Below are 13,467 nucleotides of genomic sequence, written 5' to 3'. Positions count from 1 at the left end.
CATATAATAACTGATTCTAAACTCATGGTTTTCAAGGCATACCACTTTTACCAATATACACAATTTTGTTACGGAAAAAGGCGACACAATAATTTTGTAAACATTTTCATTTGTGTTATATGTATAACAATGCTCACTTTCCTGAAAACTGTCGAGACATATTGTTTCTTTAATAATAGCAAATAGAACATAAACAAGAATAAACTTGCGATTATTATAAGAAAAACACACCGAAAATGTGGCATTTGAAGAGGTTTGGCCAAATCCAATCTGAAAACGTAATAATTAAAATAGTGTAACTGAAGTAAATTCTTAAAATATATTGCTAATTATGAGAAATAAGTTTTATCCTTTAAAAATATACATTAATTAACATTAATCTTTTATTATCTTGGTGATGTATCGTCAGGACTGTTGGGCAGTTTTCTGCCATTTAAAGTCTCTTTATAATGACTAGTTATAAATGACCTGATTACTTTCAAATATAGGTTTGTAGGTCAACCAATGATAAAGTAACGTGATAAAAAAAATCTGCCACAATATATCTGAAAATCATGGGAAGCGAAAGAAATAGGACTTATACAGTTTACTACATTCGTGGTTTTCAAAAAGTCCGTGCACCATTAGAATTCTATCGGCGTAACATCAACCCAGATAACAACAACCCTGTAGCAGACGTAAATAATTGTAATTGTCGTTTAAGGTTGTCGTTTAATTGAATTAATCTTTGAGAATAATTAATGTATATTTCCAAATGTATACTTAACACTGAAATTATTACAATTTATAAGTATATAAATTATTATTCGAATGATTTCGGTGTTAAATCCACACAAAGTCGACACAGACCTCTCGACTTAACATCTAGCATTAATACATGAATTCTTTCGAAAATCCAGCTAATCTTTAACTTAACATGGAAAAAAAAATAAAAAACGCAAGTTATGAGAGATGAGGTTAAAAGGTATATACAAAGTATTAAACAGGATTCTCCCTAGTCAAATCACAAGAGCTAAAAAGAAGAATAACACTCGTCTTTGTGTATTGATTCTTTATGATATGTAGTTTGATATGTTGAATAGAGCGGTTTCCAAAGCTGTCGGGAAATTTTAAAATCTGTATCTACTGCTATACGCTAAAGCCTTGTTTGACTAAATCAATGTATAATGGCGTTAAATTTCTTGGAGGAACATTAATTTTAAAACTCTTATTTCCTACGCTTTTTCATTTTAATCGTTGTTAAATGACTATTCAATTCAAAGTGTTTATTTTAATTGGCTCTAACACTTACAATTCCTCAATGCTATTATTTTTATTAATGTTATTTTTCTTTCAAACGATCGGTTTTCTATTGCTTCAGGGTTTTCAGCCCATTGTCTTTTAAGAATAACAGTGATTTGCGTACTCCAAAACACACACACACATACACGCACAGACACACATACGTATATATATATATATATATATATATATATATAAAAGTCAACGTGTCTGTTTGTGTCTGTGTGTGTCAATTTTAAGTCTACAGACTCGAAATTTGATATACAGGGTACTGAGATTTGGGAAAATCTTTCTCATCCGTTTTCGGCAAGAAATTTGGCTGTTAAGGCGTCAAAGTTCAACGATTTGACCTTTGACAACTCTACCAAACTCCTCCGCCAATTTTGGGTCTAAACACTTGAAATTATAGATATAGGTTCCTTGAACACAGGTCTAACTTAATAACTTGATTTGAGCCCAAAAATATAAATTTTAAGGCGTCATAATAGGGGGTATAGTTTTTTTTTCTAAAATTGACCTCTGTGGTCTCCACAAAATTACTCAGACAATTTCTGGTCTAAACATTTGAAAATTTACATTAAGTGTTTTCAGAGATAGGGCAAACTTTTTAATCGGTCTTGGTCGAAAATTTTTAGTTCCCAATATATAAATGTATGTATATATGTATGTATGTTTGCACGTCTTCCAAACTTTCGGCAGAGGCGACAGATTTTACGAAGATCAGTATAGTTTTGAAGTTCGACCTTTCAGACGACAAATATCGAAAAATTGGCTACAAACATTAATATCTTCCCCTTCAAATACGCACTTTTCAACAGGACGGGTCGCCTTTTTCGCCGATATTTTATAAAGTCATCCTCTCCTTTCGATATTCTAGCCTTAATTTAAACATAAATCACATGTGGTTTGACAGAAGTTGTAACAGCAAAGCCGTCAGGTTTTCCCCGTTCTTTCCCTCCTTCGCGGTACGGGTTCGAGCCTGATTTCCTAGTACCACTTTTGTCTTTTTTTTTGCTCAACATATACATCCAAAAACCAGGGCAACGACGGGCTGAAATGCTAGTATATCTATAAAAGTGCAAGTGTCTGTGTCTGTGTGTGTGTGTGTGCGTGTGTGTGTGTGTATGTCTGTGTGTGTGTCTGTGTTTGTGTACATTTCCCTTCGCAATCCATATGTCAATTTTTGGTCTACAGACTCGAAAATTAATATACAGGGTATTGAAATTTAAGAGAATCTTTGTTATTCGTTTTCGGCCAGAAACTTGGCTGGTAAGGATCAAAGTTCAAAGATTTGACCTTTGACAACTCTACACAACTCTTCCCCCAATTTTGGTTCTTAACACTTGAAATTTTAGATATAGGTTTCTTGGACATGGATCTAATTTAATAACTTGATTCGAGCCCAAAACAATAAATGTTAAGGGGTCATAATAGGAGTCAAATTAAAAAAAAAATGACTTCTGCGGTCTCTACCAAATTACTCAGACAATTTCAGGTCTAAACATTTGAAATGTTTCATAAAATGGTATTCAGAGATAGGGCAAGCTCTTTAATCGGTTTGGGTCGAAAATTTTTAGTTACCAATATATAAATGTATGTATGAATGTATGTATGAATGTATGTATGAATGTATGAATGTATGTTAGCATGTCTGCCTAAAACCTTCGACAGAGGCGACGAATTTTTACAGGATTAGTATCATTTCTAAGTTCGCCATTTAAGACTACAAATATCGAAAAATTGGCTAAAAAACATTTATATCTTCACCTTCAACTGGACACTTTTCTACAGGAGGGGTCACTTTTTTCACCATATATTTTGGAATGGCATCCTCCTCTCCTTTCGACTGTCTAGCCTTAATTAAAACCTACGTCACTTCCGGTTTGGCGGTGGTCATAACAGCAAAGACATCAGGTTTTCCCCAGTTCTTCTCCTCGTTTGCAGTACGGGTTCGAGCCTGTCTTCTTACTACCACTTTTTTTTTGCTCAGCATACACCTCCAAACAACCGGGCAACGCCGGACACCCATGTTCGTATATATATATATATATATATATATATATATATATATACTGCTATCATAAGGGGAAAACGTTTTTAATTCATGATTAAATGTAAAATACGTTCTCAAATAAAGAAAATGGGCGACAAAGGGGGAAAAATCAAGGATGGAGTCAGTTAACAGGTTTTATCCTCGTTTTTTTCAAGCTGTATCGAAGAATTAAAAACGGGAAAATCGAAAATATGTACATGTAAAATAAACTACGTTGAGTTTCATAATAGGTGTAAAAAAGCGATTAAAATAAAGCACCATTATTATACTTTTCTCGAAAATTCTAGAGAGTAATCACGCTCAAACCTAAGAGACATTCCCTCTGTTTAAAGCCGACCATGAACGTCTCTAAGATCTTAAAGGCAAATATCGAGCGAGTACGACTCAGAGTCAAGGGTAGATAATCTTTTCCAAATGATCGCATGAAAGTTGCTGCAGTTCTCATTTGAAACAAAATAAGATTTTTACAATGCTGAGCTTATTTTGTTGGCGAAATTCTTACTTATTGTTTCCCCACCAGGGTAAACGTAGATATATTGGACATGTATTATCCGTTTGCATTTTAGTTTCAGAAAACTTAGGTAATTTTACTTTGCATAGCTGATCTAACTACATCAAGAGGTTAGCAATTCTGGGATAGAATATCAGTAATTATTTGGTTGGTTGGTTGGTTGATTGTTTTACTGCATATCAACCCTTTTCGGGTTATTTAATGCCGAATCCATAGATTTTGAAGAAATGTTTTTTTAATAGAATATATTTGTTGTTTTCAAGTCGATTTCTATTTAACCCATAGTTGAGACCCTTACAGGTACTACCACTCCGGGTCAGAGTGGACCTGGGAGCAATGGTAATTACAGGGTGGCTACACACGCCCCCAGGCCCGCAAGCTTAGGCCTCACCATTGGATATAGTTTAAGGTCATATCCAGGACCTTTAATGGTTTTAAATTTTACGCTAGCGTATATTATGGCTATATCAATTATTATAAAACCTATCGTAGTGAAGGTATGAATACCAGTAAAATATACTTTAGGCTTTTATATATACGTCTTTTCTAATCTACATGGTTATAACTGACTGATTATTAATTATTCTTTATTTTTTACGTAAAGATATAAAAGATATATCTAAGTACCATCGATCGCTCTCGTTCACTTAGACATAAGATTCAACATTAACAGTTTTTCAACTCATAGTATTCTTCTCGACATTCCAAAAGTATTTTTTACCGCGTTCTTATTCTTACAATAATCAGTCGAAAGACAATAAGCCTAATTAAGATATTATCTAAAGTAAAACAATATTCGTAGACCAAAAGAATATCTCATTAGTAACCATTTAAAATCAACCTACCCATCGGTTATAGAATTCTTTTTACTCAGTTTACATTCTTTTAAATATGAAAGTTCAACTAGATAAATATTTTATTTGTTTTTATTTCGAGTTAATATTTGATTGTTTGGCTTACTTTTGTTTCTCGTTTAGCGAGATAAATTTAATTTCTTTCGGGACATAATTTGTTTGGTTCAAGTCCGCCCGAAAAAGCATGTTCAATATTGTTTTAGCCATACCTTATATTTAGTAAGATAATGCTGGTGGAAAACCTTACAACAGACTACATGAATATTAAAAATATCTATGAATTAGGAAACACACAGGTCTTTCCACAATTAAATTCTTCTATGTTCTAACTCACAAGGTTACAGAATTGCACTGTAGAGAGTTGTATCATCAAATCCATCGATATCCTGTGCGCGTAAATCTTGTTTTCAACATAATCAACACAATGCCCAATGAAATATTGCTAGGAATTCAATGACGATCCTTTGCTTCCGGCGCACGTTAACGACATACGTTGTTTTCTTAGGTGTGCACACACTCAATATCTGGAAAGTTTTCAGGAGCCTGCCTCTACTTTATCGCTATTATCATGGCTAGTGCTCAATTAATCTTATATATATGGTCCCCCTTATCAGACTTTCACAAAAACACTCGACTAACTACAACCACTATATACGATTCCCCCTTTCTATCTATGCTCAAATTTAAACGCAGACTCCATGGACAAAGCTTCTTTCCTATGACTTACCGCCTTTCAAACACTGTTCCGCTGGCCCCTTTCCCGGCCGAATACAACATAGTAGTTTTCAAATCCAATGTAAACAAGTTCTTTGTGAGCTGCCCCCATGAATATTCAAATGCTGCCCAATTTATAACATTAACGATTTCTACACTACCAACTTACATTCATTAATGCTTAAACTCGAGTGGCATTTAGGCCTTGATAAGTGGTGAATCCCAAGTAAAAAAATGTAATCGTGAATTATTTCCTTGTAAAAATCTTACGCAAAAACACAGTTTTGTTAGATTCTTGCATAGTGATTTTTTTAATTGCATCCACTGGTAGCTGGCGGATAGACATTCACGTATACAATATACTTAGAGCATAAGTGGATAATCCACAGTCAATAATAATTCGATGCATAAACTATAATTTGTACACTAGGCTCCAACCTTTGTCCTATCGCCACCATATTGCCTCCCTGATCCTATTTTATAAATATTTTAATAGAATGTACTCTAATTAACTTATTGCACTTGTTCCCCCTTCGCGTACATATTCACGGCAAACGCTTAACAACAAAATCACACCCATTCACTGTTGAGGTCCCTTAATGCACGAAAATGTTCTACTCTAATAGCTGCTGTCTTCGAACAGCTAAAGTTTCGTATTCCCTTTCTGCTACCTGCTTTCTTGATTGTACTGATATGTAGATGTTGAAACGTAACGCAGACCAGCATCGTGTTAATTTTTCTTTAACATGGTCCCGATCAGTAGCTCCATATGTCTAAGTGGCGATATGTCTTTTTGTGGGTAAAGGTGAGTTAAAAATATCGGGCAGAGGTGAATCGTTAATAATTGTTAATGGAAATATACATCACTATAAGATTTAAATTTGAAATCCGATATTTTTTATTTCTATGTTCTTCCATTAAACAATCTTAACACGAACTAAAATTTCCTTGAGTGAATATTTTAAAAATGGATATAAAAATAATCAAAGAAAATTTCAAAGTTGTTCTTAAGTCGTTAATAGCTTTTTACACTCACAAAATTATTGGTAATAAACGTCGTCACCAAGTGAAGAATAAACTCTCTTAACACAATTTTTTTGCAGATGAGTTTGCTGATTCCTCTGCGTTACGCCATCAATATGTTGGTCGGCCTGTCACACTTAATTATGAATGTTATAGTCGCCACTAAACGCGTAATTTAATGAGGAAACGCACATAGTTGTGTGCAAAAATATATGTACAAAACTCTACGTGTCGAGCGCTATCGTTCAATTAGACATAAGATTAAACATTAACATTTGTTTCGACATTCCGAAAGCGTTTTTTTTTTTACCTCATTCATATTTTTGCGTGCTTCCGTTTAAAATGTCATTCATCTCGGGCTTTAAAGCTTATGTTGGCATCGACTTCTTACACTTAAATTTAAATACGATATCTGTCGTAAAATATGCTGATAGAATGACCCTATTTTTGCCTCTGTTATTCGGTTAAACATCGCTATAAGATATTCATGTCGTCGTTTATATCTACATTTACATTTAAATACAATCTGTATTTTTAAACAGGTGTTTAATGGCTTCTTAGACCGATTCCAGCTCTGAAGTATTTCCCACATGTTGGATACCAATGAAATAATTCTGTAGTAGTGCTAGTGATTGCTCTATCTTTTCAAATGTCATGCTTCCTCTTGTGTTCAGCATTGCGTGCAGATTTAGCAATTGCAGCCAGTTTGTGAGTAGGAACACGATAGGAACATCTCTCTTAAGTTAGTTTTTCCACTGTTTGAGCTTTTGACTGTTTGAAGAAGACTTTCAGATTGTCTTTGAACTCTTTCTGCTCTACTTCTACAAGTCTTTTTTCCTTTGGACTGTTCACCGTAAAGGGTGTGTTTTGGGGACCTTGAATCAAACATACGGCATATAAGGCCTGGCCATCGAACCTGGCACTAATGTATCATAGTGTGTACTTACGGGAGGTTTAACAGGGCTTAAACCCCTGTGTTTGGCATCTTGTCTTGCCGCTTCATCAATTGGCTGTACATTAACGTATAAAAAAATATGCGCTTCTATATAAAACGACCGAACAACCACCCTCGGTCGGCCACTCAATTCGTTTGTCACGTTTGTTTTGCACTTGGATCGCTAAACGCGCAGATTGATTAGACGAGACTTACGAATATACGGTCCTTTACTCCTAATATCTGCTTACATATGATTGAAAAATACTATTGCTTTTAAAAACTGGGAACTTCTTGAATTTTTATCTGAAACATAGCAATACCTTATTACTTTTTTTGTTATTCTCTCCAGATGTACTTATGAAAAAAATCGCTTATAACTGACAGACACACTTCACCAAGTCAGTAAGTAGAAAATGGATTTTAAGATTCACAATATGCTAATGTTATTGATATTTCTTATTAGTTATACGATCGAATAGAGTTTAAGATTTTTATTGCAAATATGTGCAAAATTGAGTAATTACAAGGTGAATAAGAAAACCACAATGTTAATGTTATCATAGTATAGTCACTGTGATTACATTATTAAATATGTTTAAACATTGCCCGAACGTCTATGCTCTTTTAGTTTACACAAAGCATTGCTTTGTACGCTAGCGGCACTATATGAATAGTTTTACGCTTAAAGTAGGCATTAATAGACCAAACTGTTTTCTGGAATCACAAAATATCATGAGTTAAGGCTCATAAATTAAAAAGTATTGCTTAAGAGTGCGTATTTAACAAGTTAATATGTATATTACATAGAAAAATGCGAGCATAAAAAGGAATAGAGTTAAAATGTAAACAGGGAAACGTAAAAATACTAGTTGTAAAAACTGGAATAGGAAAAACAAGATATTCTAATAAAAAATATAATAAATTTATGACTTAAGATATTGCACCATTAAGATTTTTTTTTAAATTCAATCTAACATTATATAATCAATTCTTTAATAATACTGCAATATTTTAAGTTATAAATTTATATTTTTTACTAGAATATCTTGTGTTTTTTCAGTTATTACAACTAGTCCTTTTACTTTTCCATGATTAAATATTAACCTTTAACCAAATAAAATAATTTGTTAAACTCAATAAGTTTCTAGGTTAAATAAATAATTCTGTGTAGATAGAAATATGTTTGGCTTTTAATGCTTTTTTAATAGTCAAACAAAAACCACTTACAAATAAAACTGAACAGATTTAGTTTGTTTTTATTATTCTTTAAACGGCTATACAGAAATCAGTAAATTTTTACGATGTGACCCAACTTCATTTAACACCTAAAAAATAAAGATCTGCTACCCCCTCTAAATTCCGCAATTTACACTTTTTTTCTTGTTACACGTTTATCTTACCGATTACAAACTTAACTTTCTAAACTAAAAAAGGTAAATTTTTTACGACGTGACCCAGCGTCGTTTACCCCCTAAAAAATGAAGATATACTTTTTTCTTAGCTTAATACGTTTAAACAGCTTTATTTATAAATAATGAGAAGAATTTTTGAAAAGAAAAGAAAATTAACATTTTAGAGTGGTGGATCACTGTCCTATATAAATTTAACGTAAAATGAGCACGCACGTTTTGGCCACAAATCGTTCAACGAGACATGCCACCTCTTGCATTTTATTCAAGTTTGACGAACGAGGGGGACGAAATGACAAATACAATTTGATATTATTGGGGGGGGGGCAGAATTACATTTGAAACATAAAATAACTATAAATTTAATTAATTTTTATGAGACCATTCTGTGTTAACAATTTCATAACAAAACGAACCCAAAAATATAACAAATTCTATTGTTTTTGTGGGGGACGATTACATTAGAAACATAAAATGAGGAAAACTTTCATTTAATTGTTTTTTGCAATTAATTACTTAGATTTTTTTTGTGTGATCGCACGGGCATTCGCCTTTATTTTCATTGAAACAAAAGTTGTAATGATTTATTTATAATTATTTATTTGGAGGGGGTTTCTTTCCAGTGTTAATATCCGGAGAATAGTGTCTTCTCTTTGTATTCGTTCTACCGAAATATCTGGTGGAGAAGATATCACGTACTTCTTTTGGAGGCGATCACATGTACATGAGTAGTATAACAGGTGTATTCCAAATGGAACATCATGTCAACGCAGGCAATCCGGGTACCCATGCTAGTATATATAGATGTGTGTGTGTATTACAATATTTCCAGATTACGAAGCTTCGTAAATCTTACTAATGGCAATTTTTAAAACAAAACAGCGCATTTATATGGTTCTTAATGTGGTGACAGCTATAGTTGTATGTCCATAGTTAATATGTTATCTGTATACTATAAGAAAAAAAACAAGAAATTTCTCAAAGAAAAAAACTAAATAGCGATTAAATGGATAAAATATTTACCTAATAAACAACTCCCAATGAATCAATCTACAATTTCATTTCGTAGTGTAGGTCGATATTGGAACTTTACAAAATGGCGTTTGAAGATAATTGCAAAATAATGTCAAGTTACCAGAAGAAATATGTTTCTTTTATATTTTGTATTTTCTTGAGCATTCCAAATTAAATACCAAATACATTCGGATTTTATTACGGTGTCGGTGTCACTCCGGGTACATATCGCTTAAATAAAATCTGAGTATTAAAAAAAATACAATGCAGTATAATAATAAAAATTTTAAAGTATATTCATCCGTGTTTAACGTTATAATATTCGATTCAAAATATAAATACTTATATATATATATAAAGTTTTATTCATCCGGCAATTATACGGAATCACCAGTTAAATTAACAACCACGTGCGTTATCGTATGTTTACTGTTTACATTTTTAATAAACTCTTGAATAATCTCTGCGCCTAATTATCTCATTAAATATCGCTCAATTCTTTCATCAAAATAGACTTAAATATAAAAAAATACAACGTATATAATTATTCTGACTTGTTTCTATTTTAAAAGATTTGGATTTATTCATTAGGAAAAAACTTTGTGTTCGTGTTTACGTTTTTAATAATCTCTTGATTCATCCTACACCTGATATTCTCTTTAAATATCGCTCAAATTTTTCGCATATAATTATTCTGATTTGTTTCTAATTTAATACGTTAGTGTTTATTCATAAAAAAAAACTTTACGAGCCGAATTTAGATTTCTCTTTAAGGTAAGTAAACAGTACTTTATCTTATTGTATTTTTTTCAGATTTTATGAAATTTAATTAATTTTTTTTTTTGTATTTATACACTTATGTTTCCGTACTGAAATAACATTATTATTTAGAAAACTATTTTAACACATAATTTAACTTGAAAATACGATTTTTACAACGAGCACAGTGAGAGAAGTGTATAGGCACCAACTTTTTAAATCAAATTTATTTAAAAATTATGTTGACATCTGAGTGCTTTTTCTTATACATGTTATTGAAAATACCCCGAAAATCTACAATTTCCACTCGCGGTAAAATTGTCATGAAATTTTCTGGTCTGCCTACACCATTAAATAAAACGGAACCTCCAATTTACCGACATATTATTCAATATAGTTACTATTTAATAAATACTTATCCTCACTTTTCAAATATTACTATTTCAAAATTAATAACAAAGGAATCATGTATATTTGGAAAGCGGTTAATCCATGTTTACTTCTTTAAAGTGAAATGACTATTTTAAAAAAGTTTACTTTAGTATGCCTCAAGAAGATTAAGCAATCAAGAGAAAATCTCTCCCCCCCATAAGAAATTCTGAATAGGAAAACTGGATTCACTATTTGATAATTTGTCCTGTTCTTGCAATCTGCCAGTTTTAAGTTGTGACGACCCTCATGTAAAATGCAATAAAGAAAATTGTCAGATTGAGCACATTATTTTCACCTGTGATCTTCAACAAAAGGCAAGTTATTTTCTATTTCTTCAATGTGTTTGTGAGAAAACCATATATTCGAACCAATTTCAATATTTTTACGCAAACTATTTTTGTATTAATCTTTTAGATGTATTTTTATATAAGTAAAATCTAATTTTTCAGCTTCCAGTTGAGGACCGTAAATACCTAAAGGATCAGAGGAGCAAAATATGGGCGAAACGTACTTTTCAGCTTGGTCCAGTTGATAAAGGTGCTATAAAAAAGTAAAAAGGAACGAGAGGGGTTAATAAAATACGTACATTCATCACCTCTCCAGAGTAATATTTCCTCCACCGCTTATCATCTTCCCAAAGTGAAGAACCAGATGAAGAATATATGCAGCCAAAGAGTTATCCAAAAGGGGCTTATAGCGTTATCAAATTTCCCAGACATGCTCTGTAGTTCTAATCAATATTAATATAGGATATATTCTTATTGATAAAGGTAAAGTGCACAGGGCAAATCTGAAGTGAAAACAACTGCCAAAAAACATAAGGAAAGTATGGAAAATGATATATGCATTGAGGTTGTTGGGAGAATGGATAAGATTACATTGTTTTATAAGGAAATTGTGGGGGGGATTGACGGAAAACTATGAAAAAAATAAGGGACCAGGACACCATTTAACTTTTACTATATAGACACTATATGAAAGTAAATGTCTGACACACAGAGTTCTTCCTAACAGTTTTGCACGAATTCAACAGTGAAAAGACTAGCAATGCTATCCTTGTTGACAGCACTAATGCCAGTTTGTGAAGGTGGAATGGTTGAACTTTTAGAAAAAAACTTTTTTTTTAATCTTCATACCATTGGTTGCTCTTTGCACAATAACCAACTACCTTTCAGGTCTCTTTTTAAAAATATAGATGGTTGTAACAAAGGACCTTCAACATTCAGCGGTCTCCCGGAGAAAATAATGCTCAACTGATTGTCGTGATTTACCCCAAATATCATTTCCCACGATTAGAAGTCCTCTTGATTCAATTTTGAATATTTATGAAATATATGACCTCAGTTGTGACCAAAGATTACTTTTTGAATACACAGTAGGTATTTCTGGATGAATAATTGACTCTAGATATGCTTGGTGGAAAATTCGACCTTTAAACCAGGCAAGATGGCTAACTTTAGTCATCAGACTCAGGTGTTTATGGACTCGTGGTGCATACTCACAAAGCCAACAAAAATCCAGAGGTTAATAAGTTTTATTGTACATAAGTATGGCATTTGTTGGTTTGAAATTAAAAAAAATACATTGCACAATCATCAATTGCTCATTTTAAATATGTTCCAGACGAGTAAGGAGCATCCTCATGAAATCCAGCAGATTGCATTAAAAAACAGCATTTTGTTTACTGCCTTCAATCGTCAAATCTGAGGAAGTTGAAGTAAGAGACGAAGCTTTAAAAAAAATTGTGGGCATTAGGTAAGTAAACATCAATGATTCAATTATTTATTCCAATTTATGCAAACATTTTAAAGAATTTATCTTATTGCATCATAATTATTAAGGCAGTACACATTTGAATTTTTTAATATTCAATTAATGTTATATTCTTTCAGGAGGTGGGAGACAACCAAGAAACGATTAAAAAGAATACCAAATATAAATTTTAATTCGACTCATTGGACACAATAGATTTGAGATTGTGTGGTATTTTTGAACTACCAATGACGAAAGGGTTTCTGATTCTGAACGTCGAGAATCATTATTTTATGGGAACAAGCTTGATCTGGCAGAATTTCCATCACATTTCAAGGGCGTGGAATTGGCAGTCAAGTTAACAAGCATCACAAACTGTATATGGTTTCGAATAAAGACATCAACACATCACAGCCATAGTTTTGAGTCAGAAATGAAGACCGTCATTTTTGTCTAATAACTCTTATATGGAGCAATTTGAATCTATACAAAGCTCTATCAAAGTAACGTTTCGTCTTTTCCTTATTTGTTAGTTTTCACTTATAACAGAAAAAAATCAATTTTAGGATATTGAAATATAACTGCTTAATTCATAACATTAAAATACGGTTTGCTGATGCAACTCTATGATAAATGGAGAACTTGGAAATCATCTCAACAAGAATAGCCTTGTCAGTGACATGCAATATGGTTTCTGCTCTGTGAGATCAACAGCTGATTGTGATATC

At 32.4% G+C, this 13,467-nt stretch overlaps 1 long non-coding RNA gene across 1 annotated transcript in view; it reads left to right on the top strand.

Annotated features, from left to right (window-relative positions):
* LOC145253280 (uncharacterized) overlaps positions 1-13,141 on the top strand; it is a 74,422-nt gene extending 61,281 nt beyond the window's left edge. The window contains exons 2-3 of the long non-coding RNA XR_013863754.1: positions 12,611-12,742; positions 12,880-13,141. This is a non-coding gene — a long non-coding RNA (uncharacterized LOC145253280). The remainder of the gene's footprint in view (positions 1-12,610; positions 12,743-12,879) is intronic.
* The last annotated feature ends 326 nt before the right edge of the window (positions 13,142-13,467 follow it).

The sequence above is a fragment of the Euprymna scolopes genome, chromosome 3 (assembly GCF_053919585.1).
Source record: "Euprymna scolopes isolate OS-2025 chromosome 3, ASM5391958v1, whole genome shotgun sequence".
Classification (NCBI taxonomy): Eukaryota; Metazoa; Mollusca; class Cephalopoda; order Sepiida; family Sepiolidae; genus Euprymna; species Euprymna scolopes.
Note: the sequence above shows the minus strand (reverse complement) of the source record. Positions and strands in the feature narration are given on the sequence as shown.